This window comes from Mercenaria mercenaria, chromosome 5 (assembly GCF_021730395.1).
Source record: "Mercenaria mercenaria strain notata chromosome 5, MADL_Memer_1, whole genome shotgun sequence".
Lineage (NCBI taxonomy): Eukaryota > Metazoa > Mollusca > Bivalvia > Venerida > Veneridae > Mercenaria > Mercenaria mercenaria.
The window spans coordinates 64,508,605-64,523,133 of record NC_069365.1 but is presented as its reverse complement, the minus strand read 5'-3'; the positions used below and the strand labels follow the sequence as shown (position 1 = coordinate 64,523,133).

The window sequence follows — 14,529 nt, the reverse complement described above, 5'->3', positions numbered from 1 at the left end:
CATCCTATGGAGACAGCTCAACTTAGAATTTTTTTGTTAAAGTTTTTGATAAAGTCAAATATCTCTGTTACTATCAAAGCTTTTGACTTAAAACTTAAAATGATTATTTACTATCTAAGTCTACACCAGGAAAAACAATCCCCATAACCCAGTTTGAATTTTGACAGAGTTATGCCCCTTTTTAACTTAGAATCTTTTTGGTTAAAGTTTTACATTATGTCAAATATCTCTGTTACTTTCAAAGCTGTAGACTTGAGACTTAAAATAGTTATTTACTATCAAAGGCTACACCAGAAGAAACAATCCCCATAACTTTGATTTGAATTTTGACAGAGTTATGCCCCTTTTAACTTAGAATTTATTTTGTTAAAGATTTGTATAAGTCCAATATCTCTGTAACTTTCAAAGCTATTGACTTTAAACTTAAATAATTATTTACTATCAAAGGCTACACCAGAAGAAATAATTCCAATAACTCTGATTTGAAGTTTGACAGATTTATGCCCGTTTTTAACTTAGAATTTTTATGCCCCCGAAGGGAGGCATATTAGTTTTCAACTGTCCATCTGTTTGTTCGTTCGTTCGTTCGTTCGTTCGTTCATCACAACGTTAACTTTTTACATGAAGGCACTTTACTCGCGAACTACTGCACCCAGGACCTTCAGACTTCACATGCTTATAGTACTTATTGAGTACACCACACATACTGACTTTGGGGTCACTAGTTCAAGGTCAAGGTCACAGGGGCCAACGTTAACTTTTTGCATGAAGGCACTTTACTCGCGAACCACTGCACCCAGGACCTTCATACTTCACGTGCTGATAGTACTTATTGAGTACACCACCCCTACTGACTTTGGGATCACCAGGTCAAAGGTCAAGGTCACAGGGGCCAACGTTAACTTTTTACATGAAGGCACTTTACTCACGATCCCCTGCACCCAGGACCTTCAAACTTCAGGTGCTGAGAGTACTTATTGAGTACACGACCCCTACTGACTTTGGGGTCACCAGGTCAAAGGTCACAGGGGCCAACATTAACTTTTTGCATGAAGGCACTTTACTCGCGAACCACTTCACCCAGGACCTTCAAACTTCACGTGCTGATAGTACTTATTGAGTACACCACCCCTACTGACTTTGAGGTCACCAGGTCAAAGGTCAAGGTCACCAGGTCAAAGGTCAAGGTGCTGCGGGGGCATTTGTCACCATTAGTGACAGCTCTTGTTTGGTTAAAGTTTTATAAAGTTTTTACTGGCAAAGCACTTAATTCAGAGTCAAGCACTGGGAAAAGTCAATAATGCTGTCTCACGGTGGGGAAACCACGTGACTAAATCGGATAACGTGCACTCAAAAGTGCTAAAAATAGGCCCGCTTCAGGTATGTTTTTTCACTATAACTTTTTTGATCTGCAATTGTTTTAAACGAGATAACGTGCATAAACCCCGCAATAAAAAGCTCTTTCATCGGTTATATGTAACTTGATAAAACTCCCTCCCGTTTTTACGTAATCCTTGCCCAACCGATCCGAAAGATGCAAAATATTTTGGTAACGAACACGTCTGTTCACAAGTTACGCACCTAGCACAGATTCTGCAGGGAATTTTCGCTGGAATGTAGGCTTAAAATAAAGCTTGTCATTATCCAAAGTCCTGTACCAAATATTTAACATGACTATTCAGGAATATTAAAGATATCGTAAGACAAAGGGTGCGGTAACGTACACGTTCTGGTTTTCAGGAGGTGACGTACACGTCATATTTCCCCCAGAGGGTAACGTACACGTCAAAAACTATTTATCATGCATGTAGAACATCTTTGTCTTTAAATGACTGAACTGTAAACATTTTGATATTGTTAAAAAAAAGATGCAGATGCTGGGAACAGGCTGTTTTTCTTCAGGTAGGTTAGTATATACAGAAATGCTACAGTGAAAATGAATAGCATTTGGAATTTTATGACCTAATCGTGTATGTTATTTTGACCAGTAGACATTGTTAGCAGTTGCCATTTTAAATGTCAACTTTTTCTTTTCTCCAACTATCAAAAGTTAATTAGGTTTCTGGGAATAAACCATGTAGTTCTGTCTGTCAGCAGGGTTTAATCAAATCCAATGTTTCAAATCTTCTTGATGACCCTTGAAAATGTAAACATTTTTTATATTGTTAAAAAGATGCTGGAATTAGTATAAGTTCTGAACGATAACTGGAACGATAGCATGCTTGATAACCATGATTTTTCTTTATTAAGACGTTACAATACGGAAAATCGTTTTGTTTATAATATGACAGCATGCACCTTATTTGAATCATTGACAAACTGTTTGAGTTCTATCATGCATGGGACCATAACAATCAGCCAATAATATAACCACGTTGTCGTTTAATCATGCGGGAGTAATGTTATTCTTTCTGTGGGTTAGTGACAGTTTGTTGGTCAGCTAGTTATTCATTTAGACCTCCTTACTGAAACAACATATCAGTAATTTACCTAAATTTTGCATATCTAAGTACTATAGTCATTCCATGTTGATTAAATCATAAATGCTGACATATTCTGATAATATGATCTATAAATGCTCAATTACATCCAAAGCTTTAAAGTAACAGCCTCGTTAAGTTTAGGCTGTTCATTTCACAAAATCAAATACCTTATATAAGCATTAACGAGATTACAATTAACTATTAAACTAAACTAAGCTATATTGGATCGCAAAAAAAGTTAGAAAATGTCGCAAAAAATTGAATTTTTTTGAAACCAAGTACAGTTGACTTAGACAGATTTTGTGTCGCCTACTACAAAGTAGCTGCGACATATAGGGATCACTTTTCCGTTGTCCGTCTGTCTGTCCCGTTGGCGACCGGCTGGCGTCCGTCACGCTTCTTGTCCGGAGCATAACTCAAGAAATAATAAAGGTGCTAATTTGTTACTTCATACAATGATCGAACACAGTGAGAGGATGTGCAGTATCAAAGAACCATAACTCTAGGTGGTCCCATTTTTCAATTATCTCCCCTTATCCTAATAAAAAAGACTTGTCCAGAGCCCAAGTCAAAAACTATTTGAAGAATTTGAAGATACTTTACACATTGACAGAGGAAGCGCAGTGTAATGGTCACATTTTTAAATTACATCCCCTTATTTTTATATAGAAAGCTTGTCAGAAGCCCAAGTCGAAATTATATAAAGGATTGACTTGAAACTTTGCACATAAATAGAGGTCCAATGAAAGGAAGTACAGTGTCAAAGAACCATAACTCTAACTGATCTTATTTTTGAATAACCTCCCCTTTATCTATGAAAAAACTTGTCTGGGGCCAATGTCAAAACCATATAAAGGATTGCCTTGATACTTGATACATTGATAGAGGTCAGTGAAGCAAAGTGCAGTGTCAAAGAACCATTACTTTAGCTGACCCCATTTTTGAATCACCTCCCTTTATGCATGAAAGGAAAAGCAAGAAGCTTGACTGAAGCCCAAGCCAAAAACTATGAAGGGTTGATTTGATACTTTGTACATTAATACAGGTCAGTGAAAGATAGTGCAGTGATAAGGCCAGAGTTTTTTTATCTTTCGTTTTACGGGAGATTTTTGAAAAATGAGCAGGGGGAGGAGGGAATAAAAATAAAAATAAAAAGCTTGAAAAGTGAGCATCTCGGAAAAAAATAAAAATAAATAGAATTTTTAAGATTTTTTTTAATTTTGATGAACTTTCGTTTCAAGTTTTGTTTACTTGTGTTTGTGTCCAGTATTTAATATTGTGATGTATGTTTATGTTTAAGACTAAAAAGCCATTTATACAGGATGAACATTGAATAAAATTTTCATGCATGCTTGTGAATAACTGCATCAGGCACTGTAACTCACACTGCAAGTCTTTAAATTCAGAAGCTTGTTTTACTTAATTTAAGTGGAAGACAAAAATTATTTTATCTGTTACAACAGCCACAGTAATTTCAGTGACAGCAAGTAGAGACTAAACACGTCTGGTATAAAGTGGCTTAGTAGTGTAGTATTTTTGGTGGTTTGGTTTGCTTGCATCTTCTGCTGTGTAACCCTCTGCTTTTATACATAATATTTACTTATTGTATCTTTCACCAATATCATCTTTAACACTAACTTTACAGTTTATGCCAGCATCATAATATACTGGATTTTATCAGCAAAAAAAAAGTATTTAATAACTTTGAATAACAGTCACAGTGCAGAGGGCAAGATTTTTTTTCAGTGTTGAAAAACGAAAGATAATCTAGCAAAAAGTAATCTGAAAATTTACTTCATTAACTCTGTAATTTGCACCTTTTTATAATACACTTAGTTCTAGTACCGAAGTTGCTTCTGTAATTTGCACCTTTTTATACTACACTAAGTCAAGTACTGAAGTTGCATCACTTTTTATTAAAATATTGTCTCCAATAAAAAGTATTCTTTATTATTCTTTATACACTTATGAATTCTATTGAAGTTACAAAAGAAATGGACCATCTGTCTGAGATTTTGCCAACACTACCAGCTGCTTTATGCCAGACAGTCCCAAGCCTTTGTAAAGTGTGAGGGTCACCATTGAAATAGAAATGTAAAAAAAATCTGCTGTTACAAACATTTATTTGTTCTGCAAACAACTAATGTTTTGAATAAAATTTAATGTCAAAGCACCTTTGATATTGTATTACCTTTCTATGGCAAACTTTAAGTTGAATCTATTGAAAACAAAATGTGAGTAAGACAATCTTAGACAATTTAATACTTTAAATACTGTCACTTTTATGAAAGGAGTATTATGTACAATAGTATTATTTCCCGAAAAATATATTTTTTTAAAAGTGTCTAAAAAAAATTGGACACAATCATCGTCCATCCACCCTGTAGAAAGAGAAAAAAAAATGTTAAAGATTATCGGTAACTATTCAGTGATAAACTAAAATAATGTTGACCTTGTTTTCATGATCAATTTACACCCCCTCTAAGAGCTAAAAGAAGTGTGTCAGTATCTTGACATCTGAAGCGGGGATCAAAGCGTATTTTTGCTCGAGATTGTCATGGCATTACGTCATGTTTTCGCGCCATGTGACATATCACTGTCTGATTGTACCGCATCGGTTCTTAAAATTGCTGAGAAAAAGAAATCAATAAAAAATTTCTTCTTTAATTTGTTATCAAAAGCGAATGTGCTATATCCCGTATAAAGGTAAATGTCTCAAACGATAGTTACTATAGTGGATATCCTACCTCTGTGACCTATTTGCCCTCAAGGAATTTACATTATTGTTTTGACAGAAAAACTTTTAAATTGTTGGTAAAAAATACATGTACAAAGATTCATTTTAAAACTTAATTAAAAACCGCAGTGACATCACATTGCTTTATTTTAAAATCGCATTTCTACTCACGTTCACGAGGTCACGTAACCTATTTCTGCCCCACTAACAGAAATCTGTTTGCCAAAAACCGTCTTACTCCATGTATTGTAATCGCAGCCGCTTTTTCATTATTTAAGATTTTTTTATTCGTTTTTTGGGACTTTCTGGTCAAAAGTCTGAATTTTAAGCCCATAGTATTCATCATTTATTTACTTTTAGAAAGAAATAAGTAACTAAGATCGCGCTGTTTGAATTTTTACAAATGATATAATGAAAATTCGACCGTTTTTATAGAATTTTGCCTACATTTCTGTCGATGTCTTATTAAAACATTATAGAATTCAAAAAGTATTATTTCTCAAGGGGGGTTGAAAACTTGATGCGAAATATTAAAAAATGAAAGCACTACGCACGGTTTTTGTGTACGTGTCGATGTAAATTAGATGTTACGATAGGTCACACGTGCTGTGTGGAATGGAAAATTACCGGCATGACGTTTGATATCTTTACGATTCGCGGTAAATTCCAGTCAATCCAGGTAGCGACTGAACCATCTCAAAGTTTGTTGACGTTTTGTAGATGTAATTTCTGAATTTTGGTAAAATAAGGACGTAAAAAAAACACTCGCCCGATCGGCCGAGTACACAGCGAGGTCCACTCGTCCTACTCAGACTTAACTCGCCAATGCGAGCAAGCGAGTGGAATTTTACACCCTGTTAATGCCGATAAATGTACGGCAAAACACGATATTTTGCACGCGTTAAACTCCCTTCCTGTGAAATTACGTCCAGGTAAAAATACACTAATTTTATTTTCTTTGGGGCTGTAAACAACCGACCGGCGGAAAAAATAAAATAAAACTCGGGAAAATGAATTTTAATTTTATTCCACTTTTGCAATATTTAGGACCGGCGCTCCCGTAAAACGAAAAATAAAAAAACTCTGGCCTAAGGAATCATAACTCTTACTGACTCCATTTTTAAATACCTCTCTGTATGTATAAGAAACTTGTATGGAATCCAAGTAAAATCAATGATATACAAAACATAAACATGTCAAAAAGAAAAGTAACAAGTTTTTTTCTGTTGTTATTTTTAGAAAATGGGTCGTCCAAAAAAAGTTTTTCCCACAACAGTGGTAGGTTCACGCTCCACTATTTCTCTTCTCGTGCGCCTTTAAATTACTTTTTCTCCGAAAAGACATTTTGCTATCATTGCAAGTATATTCATTCTCCGTGCTATAAATAGATAATAGTTTTACTGCTGTTACTGTCGGTGCAACAATTGTACCTATATGCGTATTTAATACGTCTCTTTCAAAAGTCAGAATCATATGGTGCGGACAACTAAACAAACTATCGATACTGGAAAGAACAAGTACTAGGCTTCCATCACCCGTAAGCAACTGTCTCAAAGATACATGGTCAGTTGCGCATATGATGGATTTAGAGCAAAATAATTTCAAAATTTTATCATTTTACCTATTTATGTATAGATATACAAGAGCTGTAAACGTGTAATTATTTCCAAGCTAGGATGAGGACCGACGCTACTCATTTTCACTGTAGCATTTCTGTTTATACTAACCTACCGAAAGAAAAACAGCCTATTCCCAGCATCTGCATCTTTTTTAACAATGTCAAAATGTTAACAATTCAGTCATTTAAAGACAAAGATGGTCTACATGCATGATAGATAGTCTTTGACGTGTACGTTACCCTCTGGGGAAAAATGACGTGTACGTCACCTCCTGAAAAACCGCAACGTGTACGTTACCGCACCCTTTGTCTTACGATATCTTTAATATTCCTGAATAGTCATGTTAATTATTTTTTACAGGACTTTGGACAATGACAAGCTTTATTTTAAACTTAAATTCCAGCGAAAATTCCCTGCAGAATCTGTGCTAGGTGCGTAACTTGTGAACAGACGTGTTCGTTACCAAAATATTTTGCATCTTTCGAATCGATTGGGCAAGGATTACGTAAAAACGGGAGGGAGTTTCATCAAGTTACATATATCCGATGAAAGAGCTTTTTATTGCGGGGTTTATGCATGTTATCTCGTTTAAAACAATTGCGGATCAAAAAAGTTATAGTGAAAAAACATACCTGAAGCGGGCCTATTTTTAGCAATTTTGCGTGCACATTACCCAAGTTAGTCACGTGGTTTCCCCATCGTGTGTCTAAAAGACAGCTCTTGTTCTGTTTCTATGTAGTTGACATCTGAAAATCTAATATATTCTAGAAATGTTGAAATAACATTATCAAGTAAGAGGATTTTATATGAAGTAAAGAAATAGCTTGATTTACTGTGTTAAAGGACTTTCGTGAAATATTTTTAGTTGCCTGCCCAATTTTGAAATAATTTTACAATAATGTTTCTTTGATTACCCTTTATCAAATCTGTTCAAATTGTTCTAATTCATCAACAAAAAATGATGTCCACAACTAAAATGTAAAAATGTTAAAATGCCATCTCCTGAACCATCTCCTTCCATTTTGAAATAATTTCACAGAAATGTTTGATTGAAGCCATCTTGATTTGTCAAACTAAAATTGCTTGGTCTAGTTTTCTTCTAATAAACTATGGAAGACTTTCCTAATCTGCAGGGCAGTTTTCAAAGTAATTTAGCAAAAATAATTCTTGTTATACCAGTGATTATCTGGTGAGTGAACATGGCCATCATGGCCTGTTTTGTTAAAGGTTTAAATTTTGAACAAAAACGAAACCAAATTACACCAAAATGAATAATTCATACATGTTACAAATTAAATGCTGGACTTTGAATTAGAGTCTCATTTCTAACTCTGCAGCTATTTAGTGTAGTTTGCTAGTCTAGCACAAGCGATTTTATCCTCCCAAACTTCTGGTCACAATTACACTAAACTTTGTCTTCAGCCTCCTGACCTGTCTCAGATTTGTTCAAATGGTTCAACTTCACATAAAAGTGCTGCCAGAGCTTAAAAAGAAAAACCTTTAAACCAACCTATTTTTATGAACAGGCTGATAAACTTCTTGATGTCAGTTCACCAGACTTGTTCTGTTGCATTCTGTGGTGAACCTTTCTCAAGTTTGTTCAAATGGTTCACTGCACTTAGGGGCTGCTAGAACTAAAATTTGAAAACTTCTGTAAATGACTTCTCCTGAACCACTTGATGTATGTCCACCATACTCAGTCAGAAGCATCCTTGAATGGACCTTCCTCATATTTATTCAGATGGATCTGCTGGACTTCACGTACAGACCTCCAAAGCTAAAAAAAAGAAAAACCTATAAACAGCTTCATTTTGTGAACTGCCCAGTAGATGTTCACCAAACTTATTTTATTTTTTCCTTGGATGAGCCTTTCCCAAGTTCAGATGGTTGCTTTGGACAGCACATGGGTCCTCCCAAGAGCTTAAAAAAGAAAAACCTTTAAAAGACTTTGTCTCTTGAAAAGATTGATAGATGTTCACTAGAGTTGATGAGAAAATGTATGTTTTTTTCTTAGATTTGCTTACTGCCTAGAGTTATAAAAAACCAAAACAACTAAATAAAAAAGATATACAACTTATTCACATGAACTGCCTGATGAATGTTCACCAACCTTGGTCTATGGCATTCTTGATTGGGCTTTCTCAGGTTCAGGTTAAATGGCTCTGCTTGACTTGACTTATGGGCCACCAGAACTAAAACTGGAAAAACTTTAAAACAACTTCTCATGTATAGCGTGATGTACATTCACAAAACTTGATATATAGCATCATTTGATGGACCCTTTTTCCTGTATATGCAAACTCTCCCGCCTGAAGGCACTTAAAGGGCAAGGAAAGCCTGACAATAAGTTAATTTTATATGAAAGCCATCCTCAAGCTCAAAGAATTTTTAAAATAGGACCACTATTGAAAAAGATATGGCAGTTTGAAATTTAAGAAAATGGCTGATCATGGAGGCAGCCATTTTAGTGCGTTTATATATTTACACACTGCTGAATTCTTAATTTAGCAAAAAAAATTAATAACCTTTTGAATAGATTAATTCTATATGTTTCTTGAGTGTAAGATGTAAAACATGGTAATTCCTTTCATTATAGCTGGGAAAAGTAGAGAATTGTTTTACAGAAATAACTAAATACAGTTTAAATATGTATCAAGAAATTTAAATCTGCCATTTTGTTTTTTGTTGCCATGGAAACAAAATGGCCACCATTTTGATCAAATATTTAAATGCTCATAACTGTCTCATTTTTAAGCCGATTGTAAAAATTCTTTCACTTCTTTAAATGATTTGAGAAATCTTAGCAGACGGAATTAACCTAAGAACAACATTGCCTTTCCCTTTAAGGGCTGCCAGAGCTAAAAATAGAAAATAACTTTTGAAAATGATTGTTGGCCCTTTTCGGACTTTACAATATTACAACTACATTAAAATTTTGAACCTTGTGTATTCAACTCGTCCACCCAATTCAGATGAAACTTGGGATACCTCATCAACATAAAGTAAACATGTGTATATTATTATGTCTCCCCCTTACTGGAGGGCATATTGTTTTTGCCCTGTCTGTCTATCCGTCCATCTGTCACACTTCATTTCTGATCAGTAACTGGAGAACCATTCATAGGGTGGCAGGGCTTATGGAGTAGACGACCCCCATTGTTTTTGGTGTCACTCTCTCAAAGGTCAAAGTCACAGGCCTGAACATGGAAATCCATTTCCGATCAATAACTTGAGAACCACCTGACCCAGAATGTTGAAACTTCATAGGATGATTGGACATGCAGAGTAGATGACCCCTATTGATTTTGGGGGTCACTCTGTTAAAGGTCAAGGTCACAGCAGACAACTTGGAAATCCATACCCCCTCAATAACTGGAGAACCATTTGACCTAGAACCTTCAAACTTAATAGGGTGGCAGGGCTTATGGAGTAGATGACCCCTATGGTTTTTGGGGTCACTCCATCGAAGGTCAAAGTCATAGGGGCCTGAATATGGAAAACTATTTCCAATCAATAACTTGAGAACCACTTGACCCAGAATGTTGAAACTTCATACGATGATTGGACAATACAATAGAATACAATAAATTTTATTTAAAGTCGGCAAGACATCATAACAGGAAACATAAGCTCGAGAAGAGCTTTTATATCTGACTGCAGAGTAGATGACCCCTATTGATTTTAGGGTCACTCTATCAAAGGTCAAGGTCACAGGGGCCTGAACATGGAAAACCATTTCTGATCAGTATCTTGAGAACCACCTGACCCAGAATGTTGGAACTTCATAGGATGGTTGGACATGCAGAGTAGATGACCCCTATTGATTTTTGGGTCACTCCATGAAAGGTCAAGGTCACAGCAGACAGAAAAAAGGAAATCTATTTCCTCTCAATAACTGGAGAACCATTTGACCTAGAACCTTCAAACTTAATAGGGTGGCAGGGCTTATGGAGTAGATGACCCCTATTGTTTTTGGGGTCACTCAATCGAAGGTCAAAGTCATAGGGGCCTGAACATGAAAAACCATTTCCAATCAATAACTTGAGAACCACTTGACCCAGAATGTTGAAACTTCATAGGATGATTGGACATGCAGAGTAGATGACCCCTATTGATTTTGGGGTCACTCTATCAAAGCTCAAGGTCACAGGGGCCTGAACAACCACTTGACCCAAAATGTTGAAATTTCATAGGATGATTGGACATGCAGAGTAAATTTCACAGGGGCCTGAACATGGAAAAGAATTTCTGGTCAGTAACTTGAGAACCACTTGACTGAGAATGTTGAAACTTCATAGGATGATTCGACCTGATGAGAAGATGACCACTATTGATTTTTGGATCACTCTTATTAAAGGTCAAGGTCGCAGCAAACAGAACATGGAAATCCATTTCCGATAAATAACTTGAGAAGCATTTGACCTAGAACCTTCAAACTTCATAGGATTATAGGACTTAAGATTAGCTGACCTTTATTGTTTTTGGGGTCAGTCCATCAAAGGTCAAGGTCACAGGGTGCTGAACATAGAAAACTCAATAACTTAAGAATCACTTGACCCAGAATATTGAAACTTAAAAGGGTGATTGAACATGCAAAGAAGATGACCCCTATTGATTTTGGGGTCACTTGATCAAAGGTCAAGGTCACAGGGGCCTGAACATGGAAAACCGTTTGCAATTCATAACTTGAGAACCACTAGGCCCAGAATGTTGAAACTTAGTGGGATGATTGGACATGCCAAGTAGATGATCCCTATTGCAGCCAACCGTCATTGTCTCTTTGACTTTCGCTCCTGTCCTCTATTGACTTCTTGCGTATACGCCTATGCATTGGGGGAGACATGCGCTTTTCTACAAAAGCATCTTCTAGTTGGAACTTTCATATCTGAATATGCTTCTTTTGGACTTTATCATCATATTATTCTATCAAGCAATTTCTCAGGGCTTTTGTCATACAATTTGAAACTTGTTTTTATATATGGTCCTTTCTCACATCTGTTAATGTGGTTCTTCCTGGCTACACTTAGGAAATACCAAAACTCAAAATAAAAATAAGGCCAAACCAAATTGAAAAGTTGTTCATCGATTTTTTTTCTGAAAAAATTGAGGCGGCGAGCGAAAGATAATTAAAATATTTTTTTTGGGTTTTGAGAAAATCAGGAGCGAGCGAAGAAATATATTTGTCTTCATTTGGCTCTCGACTGACTAATAAAAACCTTAAAATAGAATGTTTAGCCCTTTTACATCAAAAAATAATTCCCCGGGAATTGAGAAAATCTGACCTGCAGACGCACAACAAAGCGAACTCGTGAAAAAAGGTAATAACATTGGCATACAGTACACTGTAATCAAATAATGTATGCTTTTGAAAATGCTGTTAGAAAATATGTAATGAACAACAATGCATAACCTTAAACCAAACTTATCACATACATATGTGACTTGATTATTTACTGCTATGAAAATGTAGCATTTTTAGCTGACTTTACAAAGTTTTTAACACATGAAATATCTCTGTAAGTGTAATACTAGACCTATTAAAGCTTTTGATTTGAAACTTAGAATAGTAATTTACTGTCAAAGTCTACACCAGGAGAAACAATACTCGTAAGTCTGAATTTAGACAGTTATGTCCCTTTTTGACATAGAATATTTTTATTTAAGTTTTATGTAATGACCAATAACTCTGTTACTTTCAAAGCTTCTGACTATTATGCCCCTTTTACTGGCAAAGCTCTGATTCAGAAAAGTCTAGCATGATGTCTTATGTACAGCTCTTTTCCTAACTTTAAACTTTCATAACATATTAAATTTGTTGAAACAAAGTCTCAATTAAGGTCTGAAATGGAGATTAACGTGCATTAACATTGGTCTACTAAATGATTAGAAAAACTGAAAATCGAAACTGGTCTAAAAACAACTCATAATGTAAATTCCTTACCCCACCAACTTTCGTATGCAAATGCTGATCATTTGGACAGGAAAAACAGACAACAGATAAGTGACGTGCATCAATAAGTATTTACCCTTATCAAAATAATGTAGATTGATGTTATCAAATGAATTAGTATGTTTTTCTTCATCCAGTTTTCAATGAAATTAATCGATTTTTGCAGCATGTAATTTGGTAAACATTTGAAGAAAATGGCATAACTGCATAAAGGGGAAATAACTTTAATGCAACTAAATATAAGTGTTATGATCTATTATAGACGACATGAGCGTAGTATGTATTTATTTTAATTAAAATCCATTTGAGAACAATCTGGGACTGGAATTATAAGCATTTATACACTTTAATACTTCCGTAAAAAGTAGCGCACCAAAAAATTTTGGACTGATTTTTTTCATTGGGGTGAGCGCAAGCAAAAAACCAAAAAAAATAAATTTTTTTGTGTTTCTGTAAATATACAAGCGGCAAATCCGATGAACAACTTTTTAATTTGGTGAGGCCTAAAAACAAAAAACATAAAATGTCTTCTCCTCATGAAATGCTTTATATGTGTTAGCAAAACTTGATAGGAATCAAGGTCTTCCTCAGGTGAGCGACTTAGGCCCAATGGGGCCTCTTGTTGAAATCATTGAAATAACATTATATTTAGTTTCCATGCATGCAATGACCTGTGTTTAAACACGGGTGTAAGTTCTGCTATACCAGTTTAGTAGCATTGGCTAGGAACAGTCATAGATGCTATGTGCAATGTAGTAAAATAGAAATGAAATTACCAGTAGCTATAACAAAAAGTTAGCAGGTAAGCACAACTGTGACCAGTTATAGTCTGATTATGGGTTAAGAGTGACATACAGTGAATACATAAAAATAATAGTCATTCATTGCTAGTCTTTCACAGCTACTTGTAGTCATTTATAGCTAGTCATTCACAGCTATGGGTAGTCATTCATGGCTAGTCGGTCACAATTGCTAGTTGTCATTCTTGGCTAGCCATTCACAGCTGCCAGTAGTCATTCATGGCTAGTCTTTCACAGCTACCAGTAGTCATTCATGGCTAGTCCTTCACAGTTACCAGTAGTCACACCGCCTCAGTAGTCAAGTGGTTAAGGTCGATGACTTTGAATCACTTCCCCTCACCAGTGTGGGTTCAAGCCTCCCTCAGGCCATTGAATCCTTCATGTGAGGAAGCCGGCTGGCTTACAGAAGGTTGGTGGTTCTACCCAGGTGCTTGCCTGTGATAAAATAATCCAAGGAGGGGCACCTTGGGGTCTTCCTCCACCAGTCAAAAGCTGGCCTACAATTGTGTTGGTGTTACGTTGAATCAAACAAAAACAAAAACATTCACAGCTGTTGTTAGTTATTCATGCTAGTCATTCACACCTACAGGTAGTTATTCATAACTAGTCATTCATAGCTATTGGTAGTCATTCATGGCTAGTCATTCACAGCTACTGGTAGTTATTCATATCTAGTCATTCACAGCTATTGGTAGTCATTCATGGCTAGTCATTCACAGCTACTGGTAGTTATTCATAACTAGTCATTCATAGCTATTGGTAGTCATTCATGGCTTGTTATTCACAGCTAACGGTAGTTATTCGTGGCTGTCAGTAAATTTCCCTTGAGTTATGGCCCTTAATTTGTGGCATTTTACAATTTCTACATGGTTGGTGGTGGGAGACGTACGTTATTCATTTCTAGTTATTTATTGCTGAGGTCATTCACAGATATTTCATG

The 14,529-nt window shown here is 35.7% G+C and overlaps 1 protein-coding gene across 3 annotated transcripts in view; it reads left to right on the top strand.

Annotated features, from left to right (window-relative positions):
• Nucleotides 1-14,529, top strand: part of LOC123557428 (myotubularin-related protein 8-like) — a 110,968-nt gene that overhangs the window by 87,703 nt on the left and 8,736 nt on the right. The window lies entirely within an intron of this gene.